General features: G+C 34.9%; 2 long non-coding RNA genes across 3 annotated transcripts in view; both read right to left on the minus strand.

The window, feature by feature from the left end:
• LOC147577514 (uncharacterized) overlaps nucleotides 1-18,461 on the minus strand; it is a 28,730-nt gene extending 10,269 nt beyond the window's left edge. The window contains exons 1-2 of the long non-coding RNA XR_015255840.1: nucleotides 18,321-18,461; nucleotides 8,897-9,034 (exon numbers count right to left, since the gene is read on the minus strand). This is a non-coding gene — a long non-coding RNA (uncharacterized LOC147577514). The remainder of the gene's footprint in view (nucleotides 1-8,896; nucleotides 9,035-18,320) is intronic.
• Nucleotides 1-24,691, minus strand: part of LOC147577513 (uncharacterized) — a 273,639-nt gene that overhangs the window by 72,926 nt on the left and 176,022 nt on the right. The window lies entirely within an intron of this gene.

Here is a 24,691-nt window from a genome sequence, read left to right on the forward strand (position 1 = left end):
CCACCTTCTTGGGGACATTGCCACTGTCTCTACTAAAAACTCTGTGCCTTGCAGGTTGCCCTGGGGAGTGGTCCCTTGGTGAGTTCCTCCCTCTCCTCTGGCTCCAAATTCATCTCTATCCAGATACTTCGATGGCATGCTGTATTCTCCAGTTGTGAGGTCCAGCCTGCCTGACTTCTCTGTTGTCTATGGGTATCTATCAAGATTGTCACTCTCCATGTTTCCTTTTTCCTGCTAGTAGTGAGTGGGGTGAAGTTGGTTTGACAAATCCATTGGATCAGCAGCACCCACCCAAGTTCTGACCACTTTCAGGTGCACAGGTAGGTAGTAAAGTCCCAGGTGTCCTGCCATATTGTGAAGAGATCATTTTGATTATAGATGTCCAATTGGTTGTTTTATCAAAGAGGAGAGAGAAAAAGAGTGACATGCCACCATGATACTAATGTCACTCTCCAATAATATACACATTTCAAATGGTGATAGATACTTCCAAGTTGAACTCCCCAAAGTCTGAAATCAATTGAAAACAGTATATATTTCCTTTCTTATCACTTGCTAATAGAAAGGTAATATTAAATAGCACTGATTTAACAAAACTAAACATATTTCCATATGCCTATTAGTCATTTGTACTGCTTACTCTTTGATTTGCCTGTTTGTTCTCTCTTGAATTATATTTTCAAAGGAGTAACCATGCATTACAATTATTTTCTCCCATCTAATCATTTTTAATTTTGTTAACTGCATATTTTCCTTTAGATACATTTTTATGTACTCATCTTTTTATAAATATTTTCTACAAGGCTTCTGAGTTTTCTATTTTTCGTAGGAAGTTCTTCTTGAAAAACAATCTAAACTTTTCCTATCCTCTATTATACACATAAACACATATTTATCCCTTCACTGCTTCTTATATCCTAATTTTGATTCTCAATATGTACTGTGTCAACATCTTATGGTTTCAATCCAAACAGTGAGCAAGTATATATTATCTTTAGTATTTTCATTGAATTTCAGTTTCTTCAGCTACAGAAGTGCCTGGCACTTAATCTAAATGCCATTTTTACATCAGATGTCTTTACCATCTAGACCTATGGAATATGTTTTGCTAAGAGAAATGATAAAAATAACTGTCATTACAGTAGAGAATCTTAGTGGCCAAGGAAGACCCCTACCCTGCCAAAAAAACCCACACACAAAACCAATAGTTAACATATAAATGATGTATTTAAATGGAAAAACCAATGTGAATTTATAATCTTAGAATTTTCCACCTCTGTAACTCAATGTGGCCCAACAGTGGTAGCTGCCTCACTTTAGTCCCTTAACCAAACAGCACCTCAATTTTCATCTCTAATACTTTCAAAGAAAAAATAAAACCCAGACATGCTTAAGGTATGACAATATCAGAAATAATAATAATAAGGAATATCTGTATCTATCACTGGTTGGGAGACCCTGAAGGGGAGAGAGCAGGCTCAGAAACAAGTTCTTGTCTCCTTTGGAGTAAGAGCAGTTCTGCTAGAGACCACTTGGTAGGATGTACTGGTTAGAGGAAGAAATTGCATGTGGGGTGAGCCCAGCCTCTGTGGGGTTCTTTAAAATGTAGTTAGAAATTTGCATACAGATACAAAATGAGTAGTCCCTGAAGAGGAGAGTAAACTTGAAGACAAGGAACAGTTTAGGAACTGGGTATATCTATAAAATTCTCTTCTGGAACTACTTAATTTTTTTGAAAGTTTTTGCTATCTGTGCTATTTGTCATACTTGTATGACACAGCAATACAATTTTAATGTATTCTCCTCTTTTAAAGTGTAAGGTCGAAAAAGCAGAAAACTTCATATCAGCAGTCCCTAAAACTGTGCTAAGCACATAGATAAGATATATATCAATCATAATTATATTTTTAAAAATTTGATGGGCACATAATGCTATATATGAAAGTAAGAGACATCAGAAAAGCAAAGAAAGCCTGCACTATCCCAAGCCCCAAGTAATGCTTTTTGGAGGCAACATGTCTGATTCAGGAATGAGCACCTAGTTTCTCAAATACATGGGAAGAGATGGCTTTGAGGGAATGTTCTACATTACACACAATGTCCAAATGTATTTGTAATTAAGTTGTAATACAAATATATTTTATAAAAAATTTTTGAGAGAGAGGACAGGGGAGAGGCAGAGGGAGAAGGAACAGAGAGAATCTCCAGCAGGCTCCATGCTCACCGTGGAGCCTGACACAGGGATCGATCTCATGACCATGAGATCATGACCTAAAAACAAGAGTTGGATACTTAACCGACTGAGCCACTCAGGCACCCAATTTTTTAAAGATATAACTATGATTGATTAGATATATACATCTTATCTGCGTGCCAAACACTGTTCTAGGGACTGTTGATACAAAGTTTCCTGCTTATTCAACCTTATACTTTAAAAGAGGACAATACAGGGGCTGCTGGGTGGCTCAGTCGGTTAAGCATCTGACTTCAGCTCAGGTCACGATCTCCCAGTTTGTGACTTTGAGCCCCGCATTGTGCTGTGTGCTGACAGCTCAGAGCCTGGAGCCTGTTTCAGACTCTGTGTCTCCCCCCGCCCTCTCTCTGGTTCTCCCTGGCTCTCACTGTCTCTCCCTCAAAAATAAACATTAACAAAAATTAAACGAGAATACTCTAAAACTCATCTACCAAGGAGCACTCAAAGTAATTTCAGAAAGTGATAACCAAGGAAAACAAATGGTATAAAGTGAGAGAAAGAAGCACAGACAATGGAATAGGTCTACTTGAGGTTAAGGGATAAGAAAAAGATCTCTGAGAGAGTGATATTTGATGAGAGACTATCATAGCAAAACCAAAGGAAAAGTGTTTTAGGCAGAGGGATTGAATACTCCAAGAGCATTGGGTCAAAATGAGTTTTCCGTGTTCAACAAAGAGAAAGGAAATAAATAGGGCCTAGGGCAGCAAAAAACAGAGTAGTTTTGTAGTTAATTTATGATATAGAGTGCTTGTTCTCAAACTCAAGCAAACCTGGAAGATCTGTTAAAAAAAGAACAAAACAGATGTCTGGGTCCTCTTCTATCTTCTAACTTCTAATTCAGTAGGTCTGGGATGAGGCCCAAAATTTGCATTTATGATGAGATTACCCTGGTGATGCTGATTCTTCTCATCTCAAGACCCACCTAGTAAACCAAGGATTTAGGACTTTGAACATAGGATGAGAAATTTTGATTTATTGTCTCTACATGTAATGGAAAGCCATTAGGTGATTTTCAGCAGTAGACTCTGAAAAAAGAATGGATTGGAGGAAGAGAATGAAAGTACACTATGTGCCCAACCTTTTGCATCTTTGGATCTGAAGTGTGTCTCCTGTAAAAGGCATAGAGTTAGATGCAGTTTCTTTGGTTTGGTTTAAAAATGAACAAAAAACCAGTCTGACAACCTCCGGCTTTTGATTGTTTTATCATTTTACATTTAGTGTTAGGTCTCATTACTAATTTGTTAAGAATTAACTAACAAATAGAGGAGAAATAGATTCAGTATTAGTTAAGTGGATACTTTCTAGTATATTTTAATTCCTTTAATAATTTTTGCCTGTGTTTTTTGAGTTATTTTGTTAAGAGCTCCCTTAAGGCCTGGAAAGAATGGTATCTTGAGACTGCTATAGAAAATGCTCCAAAATATAAGTAGTATAACACAATAGGAGCTTTTTTTTTTCCTTTTCCCTCTTTCTCTCTCTCATAATATGGAGGTTAGCCTGGTAACTTTTAATGCAGTGATTCAGAGACATAGATTTCTTCCATCTCTTGGCTATTCTATCTCTATGACTTCATAATCCTTGGAGTTTAGCCAATGAATAGGAAACAATAGGTAAAGAAAGTCCACTTGCTTCTCAGCCACCTGGGCTCAGAAGTAATGTTGTGCATTTTAACACATAAGTTATTGGCAAGAAATTATCACATTCCTTACACCAAGCTACCAATGCAAAGAGCTTTACAACATGATACCTGACTGGGCAGCCAAAGCAGCAATGATGCATGTTAGAAGGGGAGACTAAATCTTTGGTGGACTTTAAGATGTTCCTGCTATGTGAAGAGACATGCTAGGAAACTACTTCAATAATCTAGGATAGAGATTTTAATGATTTAGACAAAAATTATAGTAGGAGAGGTGGAGAAAATGATAGGTTCAGAATATGTCATGGAGATAGAATTGATAGGTTTGCTGTAAGGATGTGAGCTACACTGTAGATGGTAACAATATTTACTGATATAAGAGTTTGAAGAAGAAAGAAAAAAAATTAGTTTTAGACACATTAATTCTGAGGTGCTAATTAGATAGCCAAGTAAAATAAAAAGCAGGTATTTGGTTATATGTATCCAGAATTCAATAAAAAGCTAAAGACTGGATATATATACTTGGAAATCACTGGCCTAGAAGTAATATTTAAAACCGTAAATACAATTTTCTAAGAAAAATGCACACATAAGAGAAGTGGTTCACCAGTATTTCAAAGGACAGCAAAGATACCTTAAATATGTGTGGTCATGGAACCCAAGAGAAGATAACCACACTGTTTCTCTTGTAATGCTAACTATGCCAATTATTTGACTTACAATGTTACCTAGGTTATTCATAAAAAAAGTGTGTTGAAAAACACAGTTTCAAGTCCTACCCTTGTACTTATTCCTGATGTCATAATTGCTTTAAGAAGGAGGCAGTGATGCTATATGTCTTTGCAAGATAAGCCACAATAAGAATGTGGTTTCTCCAGGGTTGTCTTTCTCTCTGTTAGAGAGGAAGATTATATGGAGAGAAACAAGGTGCCCAACTGAACATGATTCCAGACCTCAGCCTTAGTATCTTCTAGCTGAAGACTCATACATTTTGGAGAAAAGTCATCTCTGCAGTGCTCTCTCCAAATCCATGATCCTCAAAATCTGTGACCATAATAAATACTTGTTTTACTCCACTAAGTTCTAGGGTACAATGTTTTGCAACCATTTTAAGTAGGATACAAAACTGAACTCACGTAGTGAGTAAGCGGTAAATGTGGCTAGGGAGAGAGAACAAACAGTCTGTTGCTACAGGATGGTAGGGTGTAAAGTGTACACGGGTTGGGAGGCCTTTAACTTTTACTCCGATTGAGATGAGAGCCTTTGGAGGGTTCTGAACAAAGGTATAAAATTATCTGTGTCAAAATATATATTTGCTTCTTGTGATGGCAAATTTTTTGATATTCCTTGTATTCTTCATTATAAACAAACAGCCCTGTGGCAGTAACTTCTTGCCTAGTAAATTTCTACCTCAATTTTCCTGGAAACGTAACTTTGTTAGCAAAGATGCCATAAAATACAATAGACAATTCTATTTTCAGTTTTCTTGTTTGAAGGAAGTTACTAACAGAAAACTATTAAGGGATATATTCACCTAGATGACATTTCTATTTATTTCTGCTTCTAATTATGCCAAAGAATGATACATTTTGGGCAGAAAATACTTTGGGTATATTGCAGATTCTTATCTAAATTAAAGATTCAAGGGGAAAATATTTTGGAATTTCATAGGTCTCTTAAACTCCAGCCCAATATTTTGCTCCAACCCTGTCTGCCTCCTTCAAGAATGCCCACGCAAGGGGTTAAAAATTAAAAGTATCAGGAGCATGCTACTCTGCAATATGGATTAGAAATGCTTCTCATTGGTAAGTTTCTTTGCATTATACATATTTTTCTCATGTGAGAAATAGTACACTATCATATTTGTAGTTTTACTAAATTTTTTTCAGAGATTAGAAAATATAAAGTTGCTATGACTACAAATATTGAGTGCAATATTTTCTAAATTATTTGTGTTCCATTTCTCTTATGAAACTTGTAAAATCAAATATGGGAACTTTACTATAATTAAATGATGAGCAATCCCTATAGAACATATACTTTTCATAAGGCAAAAATGTTTAATGAAGAGGAAGGATCTCCGTGCAACACAGTCCATCTATGATGCCTAAAAGTACTGAGATTTGCAAGACATTAAATCAAATACCTAAACTAATTGTATCATATCATGGAGAAGTTGAAGAAAAAAAATCCCTAAAAATCAAACTGTAAGATAAGCACATTATAAAGCATGTAATAGTGTATTTGATTTGTTTAAACAATGATCAGTATGTTTAAATGGCACAATTATTTTCAACACCACTAATTATTTTGTTGCTTCTGTACTTAGTCTAATGATATTGTTCCAAACATAAATTTATTTTTGTAATGCACTTCTACTACATGTTTATATCAAAAGAGAGTCATTAATAGATAATCACAGATAGAGACTCAATCAATCAATACAGTTCATAAAAATGAAGTCAAAACTCATGATTTCCATTTCTAAATGACACCATGGAAGCTCAACAAATTGTATCATCTGTCTCATCTTTATCACTTATTACATATGAGATTTGATTGCTATAGCTGTTATATTAAACTAATATTATGGAAAACATCAGATAATATATATAAATCAGGTCTTCTCATCAGATGAAAAGCACCAGGGAGGGAAATAAATTCAATTATGTATTTCTTGTGTAGGCATAGAGAATTTCAGTGTCTAGTATATGTTTTCCTTTTATGTTTTCAGGTTGACCCTAGAAAACTGTGTTCTATTTTTTGCTAGCATTCATTATTCAAATTCACCATTGAGTAAGCTGGTCTGAGGTAATTACATTCTCTATATGTAAAGACTATAGATTGTAATAAAATCATCTCATGCAGCCAAAGCCGTTTCTTTCTGTGAGCAGTTAATTTCAGAAATGACCTTGAAGATGCAGGCAAAATTATTTTATTACAAAATACAGATTTATTTTTAAAAAAGGGTACTAGACTAGCTGAGACAGATTTGAAACATTCAAAGATGTGAATAAGAATTAACACAATGTATGTAAGACCTTTCAGCCTATGAAGGAACCAAACTTGAAGTTATTAAAAATAACTTTTGTTATATAGTGGTTATTGACCTGGCTTTATGAAAACAACTTTCTTCTTTCCCTCTAAGGAGGTTTTAGGGCATAAACCTTCAATTTTAATATATGTATAACACATATATATGGGTGTGTATACAGTCATATTTCAATACTGTCACGCTAGATGAGAGAAACAATACAGCTTTTATACAATTGTGGCTGGAATATTAACTGATGTTAATATGTAATTGATGATATAAGCAGAATGATGAAAAAATCCGCACCAGAAATAAGGAAGCCACTCTCCACAGAGAAGCAAAAAAACATGGGGCAGAACATTAACTTAGGGTGTTTAGTGAGGAATTGAGTTTTTATTCTATAGCTGCATTTCCAGCATGAGCATTTTGCCTGAAGAATTTATTTTACTTTTCTATCTCCATTCCTGAAAAGTCACAAGCCCTAATAACAGCTTTAGGAAGATCTATAGCTATTTGATCAGATCTGAATGAAACCTCCATTCATTGCCTCATACTTTAAACCTACTATATTGTAATTTATACTTCCTTACTATGGTAGTTCTCCATATTCAGATTACCAGGATTTAGAGAGATTGCACTGCTTAGAGTCTTTCACACTACATAAATGGATATTGGAAAATGAGTATCAGGAAATCTTAAGAGAAACAGGAAGGAGTCAAGGAGGGGTGGGGAGGAAAGATTGCTGCGGCTCAGAGTTGAAGGTACTAGTCATTAAAAAGTAAATAATTGGTGAAAGAAGAAAGTGAAGAGACCTTAGGTATAGATTTACATTATTACTAATTAGAGTAGAAAGAGGAAAACTGATGAGCATGAGAGGGCAGCTATCAAAAAGAATGAAATCTTTCTATTTGCAATGAGATGGATAGAGCTAGAATTTATTATGCTAAGCACAATAAGTCAATTAGAGAAAGAGAAATATCATATGATTTCACTCATAGGTGGAATTTGAGAAACCAAACAGATGAACATATGGGAAGAGGAGAGAGGGAAACAAACCACACTGGGCTCTTAATGATAAAGAACACACTGATGATTGACCGAGGGAGGGTATGGGCTAGATAGGTGATGGGTATTAAGGAGGGCACTTATGATGAGCACTGGGTGTTACAGGTAAGTGATGAATCACTGAATTCTATTCCTGAAACCAATATTGCACTGTATGGTAAGTGAAATTTAAAAAGAAAACACACACACAAAATAATGGAGTAGGGCATTGTGTACCATGATTGGTTTGGGGGAAGGGTTTGCAAAGGCCAGAGAAGGATTTGGTTGAGAAAAAATAAAAGATGAGAGGAGAAGACATGAAGAAAGTAATTTTTTATAACTTAAGAATGTTCTTTGGTCAAAGTAATATTCAGAATGAAAGACTGTCTATCCTTAATAGGAAAGGTTTAGGTCTCTTATGGATTATAAACTTCTTGAGAACAAAGATCTTTGCAAACTTTTCAATTAGCATGAAATGCAATTATATTCACCTTGTGGGAGATTGGGTGATAGGAGATATTTGTTATAGTAACCTAGATTATGTAGCAGCAGAAGATTGATGGTTGTCAATACCTAAAGCAGTAAATACAAATCAATGACTTTAATAAGACAGTAGGGTGCTGTAATCATTAATATCTACATTTTGCTTACTAAAAACACATCCAGTCATTTTCCTATTGTCTCTCTTGTACTGTATATTCTTGTTTATGTAAACTCATATCCATTCAATTCATGTGAAAAAGCAATGTGGAAATGAACTCGTCACCGCTCTGAAAATTCAAATGTTAAAGGAACAACTGTGGTGATTTAACAAAGTTAATTTGGGTCATGCTTACCAGTAAGTAGAAAATAACATTCTTCTTTAAAATCTAGAGATATTAGGAACAGTTGTATTTTAACTGAATTATTTATATAGGCATATACTTACCTGTGTAAGGAGCTTTCCATGGGCGGTTAAACAACTACAATAACCTCAAGATGTTGCACCAAGAGTAGTCCTTTGATAGACATTGCTGGCCAGTAGATACAAAGAAAATCACCTCAGGAAGAAAAGGAACAGTCATGTCTAGAAATGAAATGGAACCAGTAATCAGCAGGTCTAAGCCATGAAAAGCAGTATGGTAGCATAAGTAAGAACATGAAAGGTATAGTTTGGAATATGTACAGGATGAGAGAGAAATCACTATTGTTGATGTGATCTGGAATCCTAGAATGAATGCAAAGACTCTGCTTATTTGCTCCCAGTACAGAAGTGTTATATAAAAATATCTAGTATAGGGCAGTTCATGAGAGAATTTTTCTAACTTTAAGCTAAAAGCACTACCTTCTAAATCTTCACTTTAGTTATTCCTTCTAATGGTTCATATAATAAAATTACTTTCTTGCTCAAATAGCAGACACTTCCAATTTTAATGAGAGTAATGTCTTTCTAATTCATCTATTTTCCCTAGTTATACATCACATTACTTTGTTCTCCACCTTTACCATAGGATTTGACATGCTTTAGCTTGAAATTTTTTTCTCAAGTATTAAGTATCTGTCCTTAACTGATGTTGAGTGTTAGGGCCCATGGTCAGTCAGTGGAGCAGTTTTCTGGCAAACTTTCAGTTTTTTACTCTGAGCTTTTGATAATTTCAAATTGAACTTACAGAATAGCAAACTTGAGTATAAGTGGACAATGTAAGTAATCTTAGTATTTTCTGCTATATTTGTTGATTTATATACATGCACATATTTATTTCCTTAATGTCCACATCAAGAATTAACTGCATATATTCGCGTATTCATATATCTATCTACCTCATTACATAAAATCAAATGGCAATTTAAACTTTTTGAGGAAAATAATAAATTCATAAGCACAAATGATATTCTTATATGATATCCATAATTAATGTGGTTATATTCCTATGAAAAAGAAAAAAATAAATTTATCACATAAGTCAAAGTCATCCCAGCTTAATAATATTGTACAAGTCTATTAAACTGTCTCCAGTGATTTGACTTAATCATCATGTCACATACTGTTGAGTGACCTTGGTCAAGTCACATAGCCTCTTCAGGTCTCAGTCTTCCAGTCTCTGGAATTTGTCAAACTTAGTTAATTTCAGTGTAATTCACTGTCCCCAAGGTGTCTGCATTTTATGGTCTGAAAATGTACCACTAATGTTTATATGAAAAACTCTGTTTACATGAAATGATAATTGTAACATATACTTGGCACTCCATAAAACCATGGGAATGCCTATTTAACAATAAAACATTTCAGTGATAAGCCTTCAGAAAATAGTATCAATCACAAAAGACACTCATAGAAGAGAAGTAAGAATAAGGTTAAGATGGAGGGTGAAATAAGAAGAAAGGTTATGTTAAAAAATACTAATAAAATTATGAGGCGCCTGGGTGGTGCAGTCTGTTGAGCTTCTGACTCTTCATTTCAGCCCAGCTTGAGATTCTAGGGTCATGGGTCAAGCCCCACATGGGGAACCTGCTTGAGATTCTCTTTCCCTCTCCTCCTCTACCCTGCGTTCTCCCTCTCTCTAGGGAAAAAAAATAACATCAAAGCTAAAAGAAAATACTAGTAAAATTAGTAAACATTGGGTAAAACGTTTAGACATCTTAACCTGAATATGTATTTTATAATCTCAATTTCAACAAAAGAAAACTTTGAATTCTTCAAAAATAGAGAAGACTTAGTTCTATATGGAGGACATCCTACAGTGGTGTTATTTAACAGAAGCTCAATTTTTTCATGTCTTATGTACATTTTACTGAAACTTTTATTAAGTACCCTTACTACCAATTAGAGACACAATAACCGAGGCCAAGCCCCTGCTCTGATACCTGCTAGGTGTATGACATTAAGCAGAAAATAGGATCTCTTTGCCATTAAGTTTTTCACACAGCTTTTGGGAGGGTAAATGGGTTGGATATGCAAAGTTCCTGGCACAATATAAGTACTACAATAGTGCTAGCTGTTATGATTTCATAATTCATCAATTTTTTTCTTATACCAATAAAAGAAATTAGAAATTTTCGTGCCTAATAACATTACATATTTAAGCCATGGTTTTCACTAGTTGAAGTGGCATTTTTTTGTTTCAACAGGTATGACTTGGTCATTTTTTAATGATCTTTGCTTGGTTAAATATAAATTTCCTTTTAACCATTACCTCATTTTAGGTAGAAGGAAGAAGAAAATGCAGTCCTTAGACTCAGTTTACTATAACAGAGGCTTTGTAACAGGAAGCAAAACTGCCATATTCCAGATCTAGAATAAAGTATTTCATCCATTTACCCAATAAATAATCATTAAACACCTATGCACATGGTACTAAAAGTTCTGTTCTCAGTCTCATGTACATAAATATGAAACTGTCCCTGCCCTCAAAGAGTTTCAGGCTATAAAAGAGATACCACTTATTACATGCACTAATATATTCCACACTAAAACTCCCTGACAAAGTGCTTTGTTGAATATGTTATAGTCCTTTCTTCTCAATTTTGCAGAGAACTCATGGGAAAATCTCACAAAAAGCACCATATATAAGGGAGGTGTCATTTGGAATGCAGCAATGAAACATGGATAGGATAGAGTTGAACATTCCAGGCTGAAGGAATAGTCTAAGGAAAATCAAAGAGTAAACAGTGATGTGAAGGCAAGAGTAATTAGATAGCACCGAATTCTCATAAATGACAAATTCACAAACACAAAATTTCCTTGATGATTCAAGAATACTAATTCATATTACACCTTAATAGAATAACTTCCTTTAAGTGCTAGTACAGAGAGGAAAAAACAAAACAAAACAAAACATAAAGCTCTTTGGGTAGACCTTTTCCAGTTTAAGAAAAATTGATATTCTTTGAGTTCATGGCCTCATAAAAAAATAAATACATTTTCAACAAGAGTAAAGAAAGCTCTATATTTAGGTTACAGTAAAGGAGAGATTAAATACAAAGATGACTTTAAAAACCATTTTCTAACTACATAGTGCAGTATTTTCTAGTAGCGTGGAATTACTTTTAGAATAGTAACTCAATCAGTTTTGGTTTATGCTTAAAACCTTTTTGTTACTAACAGGAAAAGAGTAAGAATTGAGGTAAACAAGATGGTGTGCCTTGAATTGAAAAGGAGTTTTATTTCTTTTTATGATGTTCTATTACTGCTAAGCAATCCAATAAAACCTAGCAACTGGAAAAGAAAAAAACATTAGTGAAGCATTCTAAAATATTTTGTTGGGAATGAAGGAAAGAAAGAAGGCCTGCAAGGAGAAAAATGGGGAGAAGAGATAAAAGGTTATGAAGATGAAGGTAAAATATTTTTCACAATAATTTAGCATGTTCATATATCTGAAATAAAAATATTATCCTTGAAAGATTACTTGCTCTAGTGGATTTAATGGGCATTGTAAAGGAAACTGGTGGCATTGTTCTCTTACTAAAATTCGAGACCACTGAGAAAACATATCTTTTCCCATGGAAATGAGCAATTTCACAAACCTTCTAGAGAGCATATGGTCACCACTAATCTAGTGACTTAATCCTTTCCTTTGGGTGTTTCATTCTATTTCAGGTTATCTATCCTTTGCCTCCAGGCAGGACTACAAGTAAGCCATGTAAGACAGATGGGTTTCTAGCCCAGTCAAGATTTCTAGGGAAGTCATTTCCACAGCCTCTCAACATTAATCAAAATAACCAGCCCCACAATTGAGGAGAATAGCAAAATATCCCAGGTAGGCAACAGTTTTTAATAAAGTGTTATCTGATTCCACATCTGACGATGGTTCCTTTCCTAACAAGACGTAGGAACCTAAAACAGTGTAAAATATATACCAGGAGATTTGATTCCAAACAACCTATTAAATCTATATATTTTCAAATAATTTTTCTGGCTGTCAACATAAAATCTAATTGGTAAAGAAACACAAATAAAATACTTTGCCTACTATATCAGGCTCTTTACAGGTACACATCTATGCTCTTTAAGGTCTTAAAGTCATAATGTTGATTTTTTCCCACAATCAATTTAATCCTCAAAACATTTGAAAATTTTATCTAATGACAATGTGAAATTTTACAAAGGGAAAGTATGTCCCACAAAGTAAAAGTTTAGGAAAATATGGACAAAATCAACCTGCTTAACTGACTTTCAAAACATTTTTCCATATATTTAATAGCTAATTTAATATTTTTATCTTTCTCAAATACTTGTTAACAAGTTCTGTGTCCAAACACTCAACCCCAGGCTTTGTAGGCATTAATTTCATTCTATAGTATCATGTCTAAATCCAACACATTCATAAAAGTCTTTTTAAAAATGACTCATGCAAAATGATGCCTCCTCCTATCCACTGTGAAAACATTAACCAGCAGTCTTTATCAAACTATATTTTATTTACTGCTTAATATAGCTCAATACGAGAATTATAATGCATGCATCAACTCATTTGTTCCAAAAGACATCCATCCCATAACTAAGTACTAATATCCCCAATTTTAAAAAGGAAAAAAAAAAAGATGAATGGAAATAGTAACATTTACTAACAATTTATTTGGGCCTTACTATGTCTTAGGGACAGTTCTAACATAATTCATAAATATTTTTTTCTATTATAGTAACCGGTTGCCCAATGAAACAGATTAGTGACAAATATTTTCAAAGTAGTATCTTTTTTTTCCCCATTTGACATTGTTAAAAATTTAATTTCAGGACAGTGAAAAAAATAACAATGGAATTTTCTTCATAGAGTTAGTGCTGTATGAAAGACGGATAGTCTGAAGTAGTGATTCATATTTAGAACTAATTACTGAATTAATACAATATTGATATTATACTGAAACTCCTAAACAATGAAAGAATACTGATCTTGATGGTAAAGAAGGTGAGAGGAACCTTTTGAGGCAATGGATAGGTTTATGGCACAGGTTAATTAATAGAGTTACTTTCAGGGACTTATATCCTCTCTAAACTCATCGTGTCGTTGTATTAAACAGGTACAGCTTTTTTGTATGTCTATCATACTTCAATAGTTTCACAGTCTCCGTACCTGACTGTTAGTATATTATCTCTAAACAATATACATGTATACATATTATACACACACCATACCCACTTACCCATGTGGAATTACTAAAATAGTTAATCTAGGTAAGTGATCGATCCAATTTTTAAAGTTAATTTATTCACTCTAATAAATATGATTAAACTAATGGAACTTCCAAGACCGATTTCTTCAGCTCAATTTCAGAGTAATATAAATTACTATAGTTTAGTAAATTCTTACCAATTACACTAATGCTTTTAGAGCCCTGTAGTAGAAACTGAAATTATTGATAAACACTGAACAATTATCTTATGAGAGAAAAAGTGTCACTTGTTCCTGCCTTTTTCCAAAAGTTGATGTGATATCACTTTCAATCATATTCTCTATTTTAATTATCTAAAAATTAAATCTAGAGGTATGGGAATAAAAAGTCACTATAAGGCATATAACAAAAAGCTGACAGACAAATCAGGATTTTTAATCATAGGTAGAAGGCTTATCTTCCTGCTGCTGCTCTGAAATTTTCTACAGATTTCAGAATAAGTGGGATTTCAGACAGAAGAAAGTATGTTCAAATGTCAGTTTAACTTGTACTTTTTTTCAAAATATACATCAAGAATTCATCATGTCCTAGATCAAATAGACTTTTAACAAGTTCTCTTTCAAAGAACTCTATCTTCATTTAAAAAAATTTTTTTTTTAAATGTTTGTTTACTTGCAAGAGACAGAGAAAGAGCATGAACAGAGGAGGGGCAGAGACAGAGAGGGAGACACAGAATCTGAAGCAGGCTCCAGCCTCTGAGCTGTCAGCACAGAACCCAACGCACAAGCAGTGAGTTCTGACCTGAGCTGAAGTCAGACGCTTAAGCCACTGAGCCACCCAAGCATCCCAAAGAACTCTTAATATCTTCATAAAAGAAACAATGTAGATTATACAAAATGTTTGAAGTTTAGGTAAGTAAAATGCTCTGCAATTTACAAAATGACTTTTTTCTCCACACTTGCTGATACTTAAGTGGTGCATGCTACCTGATTTCCCCTTATCACTAATTGCCTTTTTAATAAACAATTGCTAGGATAAACAGACACCTATTTCAGTTTGATTGGGACACCTGCCAAAAATTTTTATATAGGCGTTTTTCTTCCCTCACAATATCTTAGCAAACTTATAAAGGAATTCTTTTTTTTTTTATCCAAGCTTTGATTAAGCCATGTCAACTAATCTCATATTGAAGAAAAATCTTTCTTATTTGATACCGCTGCAAATTCTATGTTAACTACAAATGCTTCATTCTAGGAATGGATTTGGGCTGAATATGATGCATTTTCTTCCCTGGAATTTGGGTTTGGATTTTTTTTTTTTTTTTTAAGATAAAAGATTATTATTGGTTACCTGTCTTGGTTCCTTGATTCCTATATTGACTATTCTCCAAGGTAATTTTCATTAAGCCTTACAGTGTGACCCTGCCACACCTTCACTGCTTTGTGTTTGCTTCAGACAGTACCCTCAGACTCAGAAATGTGTAGAGAGATCCTTCTGTGATTGATTTAGGGAAGCAGGTGGAAAATTTTGTGACCTGACTTTTTTTCCTGCAAGTCTTCTCTTTCAAGTCCCTTAATCTGATATAAAGGACATGGTAGTCTGTAATCACACTCTAATCTCTATTGGTCTAAATCCAAATAATTTCCTTCCGCACCCTGCTTGGTTGAGACTTAAATCCCTTATTATTCAATGATCCTATTTTTAAACTCTGCTTGGGAAAGCAGTGGTGACTTTTGATGCTAATCCTATTCAGTCCACTGACTCTATCCCCTTCAGGGAAATGGCCAGGGATTTTTAAGGGGGTAAGTATATAGCAGCTGTACAACAAGAAAAAGAGGAAAGCTAAGTTAGAATTTTCAAAACTACAGAGGATAATAAAAATAAAGCCTTTATATTAAAACCCATGTGTATTTATTCTGATGAGCAATCTATTCATTCCATTGGAAATAGCTAGTTAAATCCTTTAGTCAGAGTTTTTCATTGCCTAGGAGTTCATAGTTATAGGATTGTAGGATAAGCAGTTGATTTTATATTCAAGGCAACAGCACTGGTAAGTCCTCAGACACTTCCAAAAGAAAACTGAATCGGACCATATTCAGATTCTAAATAAATGTTAATTACTATAATAATCCTTAGGATTTTCTTTGACTTCCCATTTCGAAGTTACAAATGACCAAAAAAATACATAAAATACAATGCAGGAGACAAAGCTCTGAGCTGGGTGTCAGAACACCGGGCTTCTATGTCTGAGACTCCCATCATGGTCAAATAAGTGTATAAAGCTTAAATTATAAACCAATTTTTAAAAAGGAGCTCAGATAAATAATGATGAAGCCATTTTTAGCATTAAAAGACTATGAAAGGCACACCTCTCATGAGCAGTGTTTCCATCCCTCTTGGCCACATTACAAAGGGCCTAGCACACTACCTTGCCAAGAGATAATAAGCCCTCATATCCTGTGCTGGGCTCATCACCCTGTGTGGGAATATCTTAGCATGTTTAAGATTCAGTGTCTACTACTTTGTTCTGTTTAAGTATATGGCACCTAGCCAACCATCCTGCCACACCTGTCCCCTTTGAAAAGAGGATGGGATCCTAGTGCTATACAAAAACAATTCTTGTAGGTCAAATGCCTGTGTTGGCTGCCAAAAGAGACCTGCTGGCCACAGGGAACTAATGTTGCCTATGGAAGCTGCTCTTGTTGTGTCTTCTGAGTACAGCACTGTTACATCCATTACTGGACCACAGTGTGTTTTCCGTACACACTCCAATACCAACAGGCAGTGGGCAGAAGCGTTCAGCTTTCTACTCCTGGAGATAAGTAACAAGATGCCACTTGCTTCACCAAAATTTGTCCTAAAATAATGACTTGATGGACTTGTGGTGAGAATTTAGCTAATACAAGGCTGGTCATGAGTAGCATTAATTTTGGTCCTTTTTCATGTCATGCCATTACATTGTTAGTCCTTCTAGATGGCATGACCTTCCCTCTGTATCACTTCATTTATCATTCTTTAAGCCTTAACATTTATGAAAATTTTCTTTTTCCCTTCCCAAAGGATAACCTTGGCCAATCCACAATATGTACTAATCACATTGTTTTGTAATTGTGTACTGATGGACAAACTAACTTTTTCTATTACAATATGAGCTTTATGAGGACAGGATTCATGCCTTATAATACACATGATATTAACATGTATCTTAAAGGTATTATTCAAAAACTTCTTGCAAATGAATACCCGAATGAAGCCTGGATATTCTGATATTTCCTTTCTCAGATCTCCTCTTAAAAAAAAAGGAATTTGTGATCCCTTAATGTTTATTTTTGAGAGAAAAAGGGAGACACAGAATCCAAAGCAGGCTCTGAGTTGTCAGCACAGAGTCCAACATTTGGCTAGAACTCGTGAACCACAAGATCATGACCTAAGCCTAAATTGGAAGCTTAACCGACTGAATTAAGTATCCCCAAGAATCACAAATTCTTTTAATCAGAAAATAGTCTTTCTTAAGCTACATTGCAGAGTGTTTATGAGCCCAAGTTTGTAAAAAGACTGAGGTTTGAATACTCTCTTTCCAGCTAAGTGACATTAGGAGGTCTCAGACCTTTCTTCACAACTTCACATATTCTCATCTTCTATTAGAACACCATTATTTTTCCCAATATTTACATTTCTTTTACATATAACAATAGATTCTAGCACATAGCTAATAAACCATAATACTTTTTTACATTTAAAAATATATTCAGGGTTTGTATCCTTAACAAGTGAAATGTATGTGATTGGATTCCACTTGGCTTCTTAAGTAAAATCCTGGAGGGGTGCCTGACTTCGGCTCAGGTCATGATCTCGCGGTCCATGAGTTCGAGCCCCGCATCAGGCTCTGTGCTGACAGCTCAGAGCCTGGAGCCTGTTTCAGATTCTGTGTCTCCCTCTCTCTCTCTGACCTTCCCCCATTCATGCTCTGTCTCTCTCTGTCTCAAAAATGAATAAACGTTAAAAAAAATAATAAAATCCTGGATAGCAGTAGAGTTACATGTGTGTTTTCTGACTTCTGGTGCTGGCTAAGATAGAGCAAACCCACTCCATCCTATCCCCCTGCCACCGCTTTTACAACTAAAAATCTGGACACAGTACACAAAGTAGCTACACCAGAACTCTCAAAAGTGAACAGTGGCAAACAGATTGGATGAAAAGTCAGCACTTGCCGACTGACTGGGAGAGTGGTCAGTTTTCTGATGCCTGCCTTCCTTTCTTACCTGGCTTTGTTTCACCTGAGTGTGGTCTGAACTGAAGAACTGCAGAGCAGGAAGAGAAGGAAATCTTGTAGGGAGAGCCCTGCTGTCTTTCCAGGAGACCAGGGGATTTAAAATCCCAAAGATGAGAGAAAAATATACGTTTTTTTCTCTGATCCCTACTCTCAGGCCAGCCCCACTCACAGAGCTGAACTGCCATGGTGCTATGACAAGGGCTCCTAAAACACATAAAGAGACAAAACACTTGTCTTTAGCCAGAGAAACCCCTGTGATATGAAGTACGTGTAAAGAATCACCATTATTTTATTCTCATTGTTTGACATCTTCTCTCAAGGATGGACCCAGTCATATATAATTGTGTGACAGGACAGGGGGTAAAATTCTGAGAGAAATTATTTTTCCGTCCAGAAGAGCTAGGGAATGAGGCCGTGGGTACTAGAAATTGTGAATAAAATACTGAAGAAGCGTAGGCTAGAAGAGCAGATTCCCTAGCCCTATGCATGAACAAATACATGGACCTTGACTCATCACCAAGATCAACACCCAATAACAGAGTGTAGTGTTTCAGAATTGAACTGTGATATAAAATTTCCACCAAATATTTTAGTCCCAGATGAGGTCCTGAGTAGCACAATTGCTAATTTTGAAGGCACACTGACATTGGAACTACTGCCACTAAAGATGAAATAAAATTTGCCTTCTGAACTTGCCATGTCATTTGCCTTTTAAAAGAACAATGATGCAACAAACAACATTCTCCAGAGGATTTGACAAATGTCCAAAGTACAATAGGAAATAACACTATACCACCAAAGGGTTGTGGGATAAAAATTTGACTAATCATCAAGTGCAAACACCATCAGTTGTCAACCCAGTATTGCCAGAACAAAGACTGTAGTATCAATCTGTTAAGATTAAACACTCTTGAATGGAAAGTAGAAGTTCATAGCAGAAAAAACATAAATCATAAGAAATATGAACAGAAATTTTAGAAATATATATATATATCTGAATTAAAAAAAAAAAAAAAAGTTAGATGGCCTCAATATCAGAATAGAGGCGCCAGAGCAAAAACATCAGTGAATCCGGGGCGCCTGGGTGGCGCAGTCGGTTAAGCGTCCGACTTCAGCCAGGTCACGATCTCGCGGTCCGTGAGTTCGAGCCCCGCGTCAGGCTCTGGGCTGATGGCTCGGAGCCTGGGGCCTGTTTCCGATTCTGTGTCTCCCTCTCTCTCTGCCCCTCCCCCGTTCATGCTCTGTCTCTGTCTGTCCCAAAAATAAATAAACGTTGAAAAAAAAAAATTAAAAAAAAAAAAAAATCAGTGAATCCGAAGATCAGTAGAAATTTTCAAATATGAAGAGAATAAGATTGAAAAATTAATGAAGTAGCCTCTTCATTCGTACTCAGTACATGCAGAACGTTCTAAACAGTACAGCAAGGAAAGAAAAAAAATTATAAAATAGGGGTTGGAAAAAATGAAATAAAACCATCCCTATTTATAGACAACACATAAATTTCATGGACTCTTCACAAAAAGCTCCTAGAACTAATAGGTGATTTTAGCAAGATGGCAATATACAAGCTCAATAGTACAAAAATCAGTTGTTTTTACAAATAGAATTAAATACTTGAAAACAAAAAGGTCTAAACAATATTTACAAGACCACACAAAAATAAAAGATTTAGCTATAAATCTAACACAATATGGTCTTGGTCTGTCTGCTAACAACTATAGAACACTGATGAAAGAAATAAAAAAAGACCTAACAAGTAGAAAGACATACTAAGTTTGTGATTGGAAGACTTACTGTTGTATCAATAAACCTCAAATTGACCTAAGTCAATGTAAGCTAAATCAAAATCCAAGTATATTTTGAAGATATTAAAGAGATTACTCTAAAGTGTATATGGAAAAGGATAAAACAGTTGAATTCACACTTGATACTGACTGAATACAGAGTAATCAAGGCAGTGTGGTATTGTCCAAAGTATGCACATATAAATAGAACAAAATGGTGAGTTCTGAAACAGACCCAACATATATGATCAACTGATTTTTGACAAAGGTGAAATCATAATTTTAGGTGAAAGGATAGTCTTTTCAACAAATGGTGCTGGAAAAATTGATCATTCATGCACAATTGATCCTTGACCCATATTTCACATTTTAACAGAAATTAACTCAAATTAGACCATAGATGTAAATGTAAAACGTAGGAAACAGGAAAAAATATTGTGGCCATGTTTTAGGCAAAATATTTTTAGATATGATACCAAAAGTATGATCCATCTAAAAATGTTGATAAATTGAACTTCCTCAAACACATAAAAAAAAAAGCAACAACAGTATTAAAACTGAAAATAAAAATATTGGTGAGGACGCAGAGCAGCTAGAAGTCTCATATGTTACCAGTGAGAATGCAAAATAATAGAGCCTCTATATAAAGGAGCTTGGTAGTTTTTTACAAAGTTAAAAATATACCAATATTTATATAGTTTGCAGATACCTACCTAAGAAAAATGATAATATGTCTGTAATGTATAAAGCAGTTTTCTTTTTAACTGCAAAAAACTAGATACCATCCCATTTTTGTTTGATTTAAAAAAAAAAAAAAACCTGGCACATCGATATGATGAAACACTACTCAACAATAAAACACCATGGATATATCACAAATGAACTGTAAGTGAAATACACCACACTAATAAGACTATAAACCATATGATTCCATTTTTATGTTATTCTGGAACATAAGAATGGAGAAATACTATGGTCTCTAGGATTTAAGAGTAAAGGGAATGGTGTACTACAAACAAGCAACACCAGGCAATGCTTCGGTTGATGAAACTGTACATCTTTTTTTTTTTTTTTTTTTTTTTTTTTTTACGTTTAGTTTTGAGACAGAGAGAGACAGAGACAGAGCATGAGCGGGGGAGGGGCAGACAGAGAGGGAGACACAGAACCGGAAGCAGGCTCCAGACTCTGAGCCATCAGCCCAGAGCCCGACGTGGGGCTCGAACTCACGGTCTGTGAGATCGTGACCTGAGCTGAAGTCTGAAGTCAGACGCTTAACCGACTGAGCCACCCAGGCACCCCTCGTCATCTTTTTTGTAGAGGCGGTTAAATGATATACACTTACCAAAAGTCACACAACTGTAACCAGAAATAAGAGAATTTTATAATAGGTAAATATTAAAAGTTGTCATTTTCTTAACTGCAATGTCTGTTTTTAAGTTTTCCAGCTGTATCGTCTTTTCCATTTATTTACTGAAAAAGTATTAGTGGTTATAATATGCCAAGTACTATAGAGAAACATTTAAAAAAGGAAGATATTTTTGCCTTCATGGAACTTACTTTCTAGTGAGAAGAAACAGTGAACATGGATATGAAGCGAAATATAGGATATGTTATTTGATAAGAGTTGAGAAAAATAAAGCAGGGGAAATAATTAACAAGTTTGAAAGTGGTTAAATTATTACATAGAATAGTCAGGGAAGATCTCACGTGCCAAAGAAAATCTCACTAACAAGGCAATATTTTAATTAATACTGGATCATCATGCATTCTCTCTCGTTTGCACTCTATTAATAGCTGAGGAATGGTGAGAAATCTGTGATAATAAAGGAGAAAAATTCAAGAAATAATAGTAAATATCCTTTCATCCATAAGATTTATTACATTTTTAAGAATCACTCCCAAACCACCTTTAAATTTATAGCCACACTTTGTGCTATATTGCTCTGATAATCCTCAGATGGTCACATCTCTTGTTATTAGGAAGCAGTGGTATAGAAAGAAACAAGGTGTTTCAATAAAATATATGGACAGTTTGATTGTTTATGTGACATTTATAAGCATGGGAAATAATGTCATATTTTTATGTTATTTCATGATAATTCTGGCAGCAGTAATGATATTACACAGTAATACTAAATATATATGGGTAAGAAAAAGCACAAATTCAAAACGGCAGAATCAGGTCTTATTTTGAAGGAGAAGATGCCTTATTTAAAGGGTTACTGAAAAAACTAGAAGGTAATAAGGTACAGAGGCATTGAAAACATGAATCCCAACTCAAACACCAATATAAAAATACATACGAATTAATAATTAATTTTTAATGAATGCAATTTAATAGGGATAATTTCAAGCAACTATTTAAGCTATAAATACTTAATACAATTTTTAATACTCTATCATAATTTTCATTATAATGTTATTAAATGTTCATACATTTTATTAAAATTTTAAAAATTTGTATTTGAATTTCAAAGCATAATATCCTTTTGACTGGTATATTGTAGTAATGCAGGAAACTTGGGTAGGGTTGATTACTTTATAAAGTATTTGAATCTTTTTAATTTTATAGAAAATACTTCCATTAAAAATACAGCTTATAAATTTATTCTTTTAAGATTAAAGCATGAAAATAGAGCTCATCCCCCTCATTAAGAAAAAAAAAAACAAAACAGAGGCCACTCTTCACAGAGAATCAATACTGCAACAAATCTTGGATTTGTAATAGCGGTTGAGTAATCGGCACTTAATTGTTTTTTTAATGTTTATTTTTGAGAGAGAGACAGAGTGTCTATTTTTGAGAGAAAGACAGGGAGGCACAGAATCTGAAGCAGGCTTCAGGCTCTGAGCTGTCAGCACAGAGCCCAATGCAGCGCTGGAACTCATGAACTGAGAGATCAAGACCTGGGCCAGAGTTGTACACTTAACTGACTGAGCCACCCAGGCGACCCCAGTGTTAGGCACTTTACAGTTTAATTGCTTTGTAGATGCTTCTGACTTTTCCATTTCTGCTCTGAATTTTGCCTAATTTTTCATCTCTTCTTATGAAGATAAATTTAAGCTTTTATTATTTGTGCCAGTGTGTGCATGAAAGGAGGCCCATAAACTTTTTTGCTCTATTGTGGTTTTGTTTCCTTTAAAAATTATCACTGATAATTTTAGGATATTTTTTTCCTGTTCTCTCCATTTAGTATTGTAAAATCAAATTGAAAAGGGTCTGAGGGGGATAGACTTAAATACTGGAACTTCAATACAGGAATATCAGGTCTTTGTTCACCATGCCCCAGCAATACCCTGGTTTCATCTGGTGTAGAATAATAAGGTCCAAAGACCCAGTACCAATGATCCTTTAATAGATAATGGCTTCCTAGTATTTAAAGATGCTGAGGCAGCTCAGAGAAAGGTTGGTGATAGCCTGCTTACATATTACAAATTCTTAATTGACCCTCAAAAATCTGAGCATTAAATACTGCGGACATTGTAATTTTCCTTATGTTACAATTCAGGATGCTAAGGCTCAGAGAACATAGTGTGCCAGAAATCACCCAGCAAGGAAAAAAAGTCCTGGGAATTACAGCCTGAGCCTTTAGTCCCCCATCCTTCAATCTCAGGCTTTATTTGCACAACTCTACATTGTACCATTTCCTCATTTAAATTTTTTTAAATATTTATTTTGAGAGAGCATGCACGTGAGTGATAGAGGGGGTTCAGTGAGAGGGAAAGAGAGAGAGTCCCGCGCTGACACATGGGGCTGTACCCCACTAAGTGCAAGATCATTACCTGAGCTAAAATTAAGAGCTCCGGCTTAACTGACTGAGCCACCCAGGCTCCCCTTTTCCTCATTAAAATAAGATATACTGAAAGAGATTCTACTAGACTCCACCATCAAATAATTCTTGCTTTGGTGTTCGTAAGATACCTGAACTTGACTTTCTTACTTCAATTATTATATATGAACTTACCAAACCATATGCATAGTCTGATAAGATAGGTGAAATAACTGGATTGTCGGAAGTTGTATTGGGTCAAAATAGCAACAAATCATATAAATTAAAGTTAATTTATTGTTCTTTTATAATGGGGTAAAATTCAACCTCAATGTTTGTATGTTTGACTATATATAACTCTCTTAATTTATAAAAGACTATTTGTTTGCTTGAGTCACCTATCGGCCTGAATATCTAAAAGGGAACAAAAAATCATCCAGATCTCAACTTTACGTCATCATTTTTTTGACCACACTACCCTCTCATTTCTCAAAATCTATAGCTTCATTTCCTTTCCCATTATTTGAGTCGTAATATCTATATTTATACTACTGATCTCTGTGTATCAATGTTCCTAAACAAATATTAAATCATATAAGAACAGAAACAATGTGGGGTGCCTGGGTGGCTCAGTTGGCTGAGCGTCGGACTTCGGCTCAGGTCATGATCTCGCCATTCGTGAGCTCGAGTCCTGCGTCGGGCTCTGTGCTGACAGCTCAGAACCTGGATGGAGCCTGTTTCGGATTCTGTGTCTCCCTCTCTCTCTGCCCCTCCCTGCTCACCCTCTGTCTCTCCCTCTCTCTCAAAAA

This window comes from Puma concolor, chromosome C2 (assembly GCF_028749965.1).
Source record: "Puma concolor isolate L17-30 chromosome C2, mPumCon1.1.hap2, whole genome shotgun sequence".
Lineage (NCBI taxonomy): Eukaryota > Metazoa > Chordata > Mammalia > Carnivora > Felidae > Puma > Puma concolor.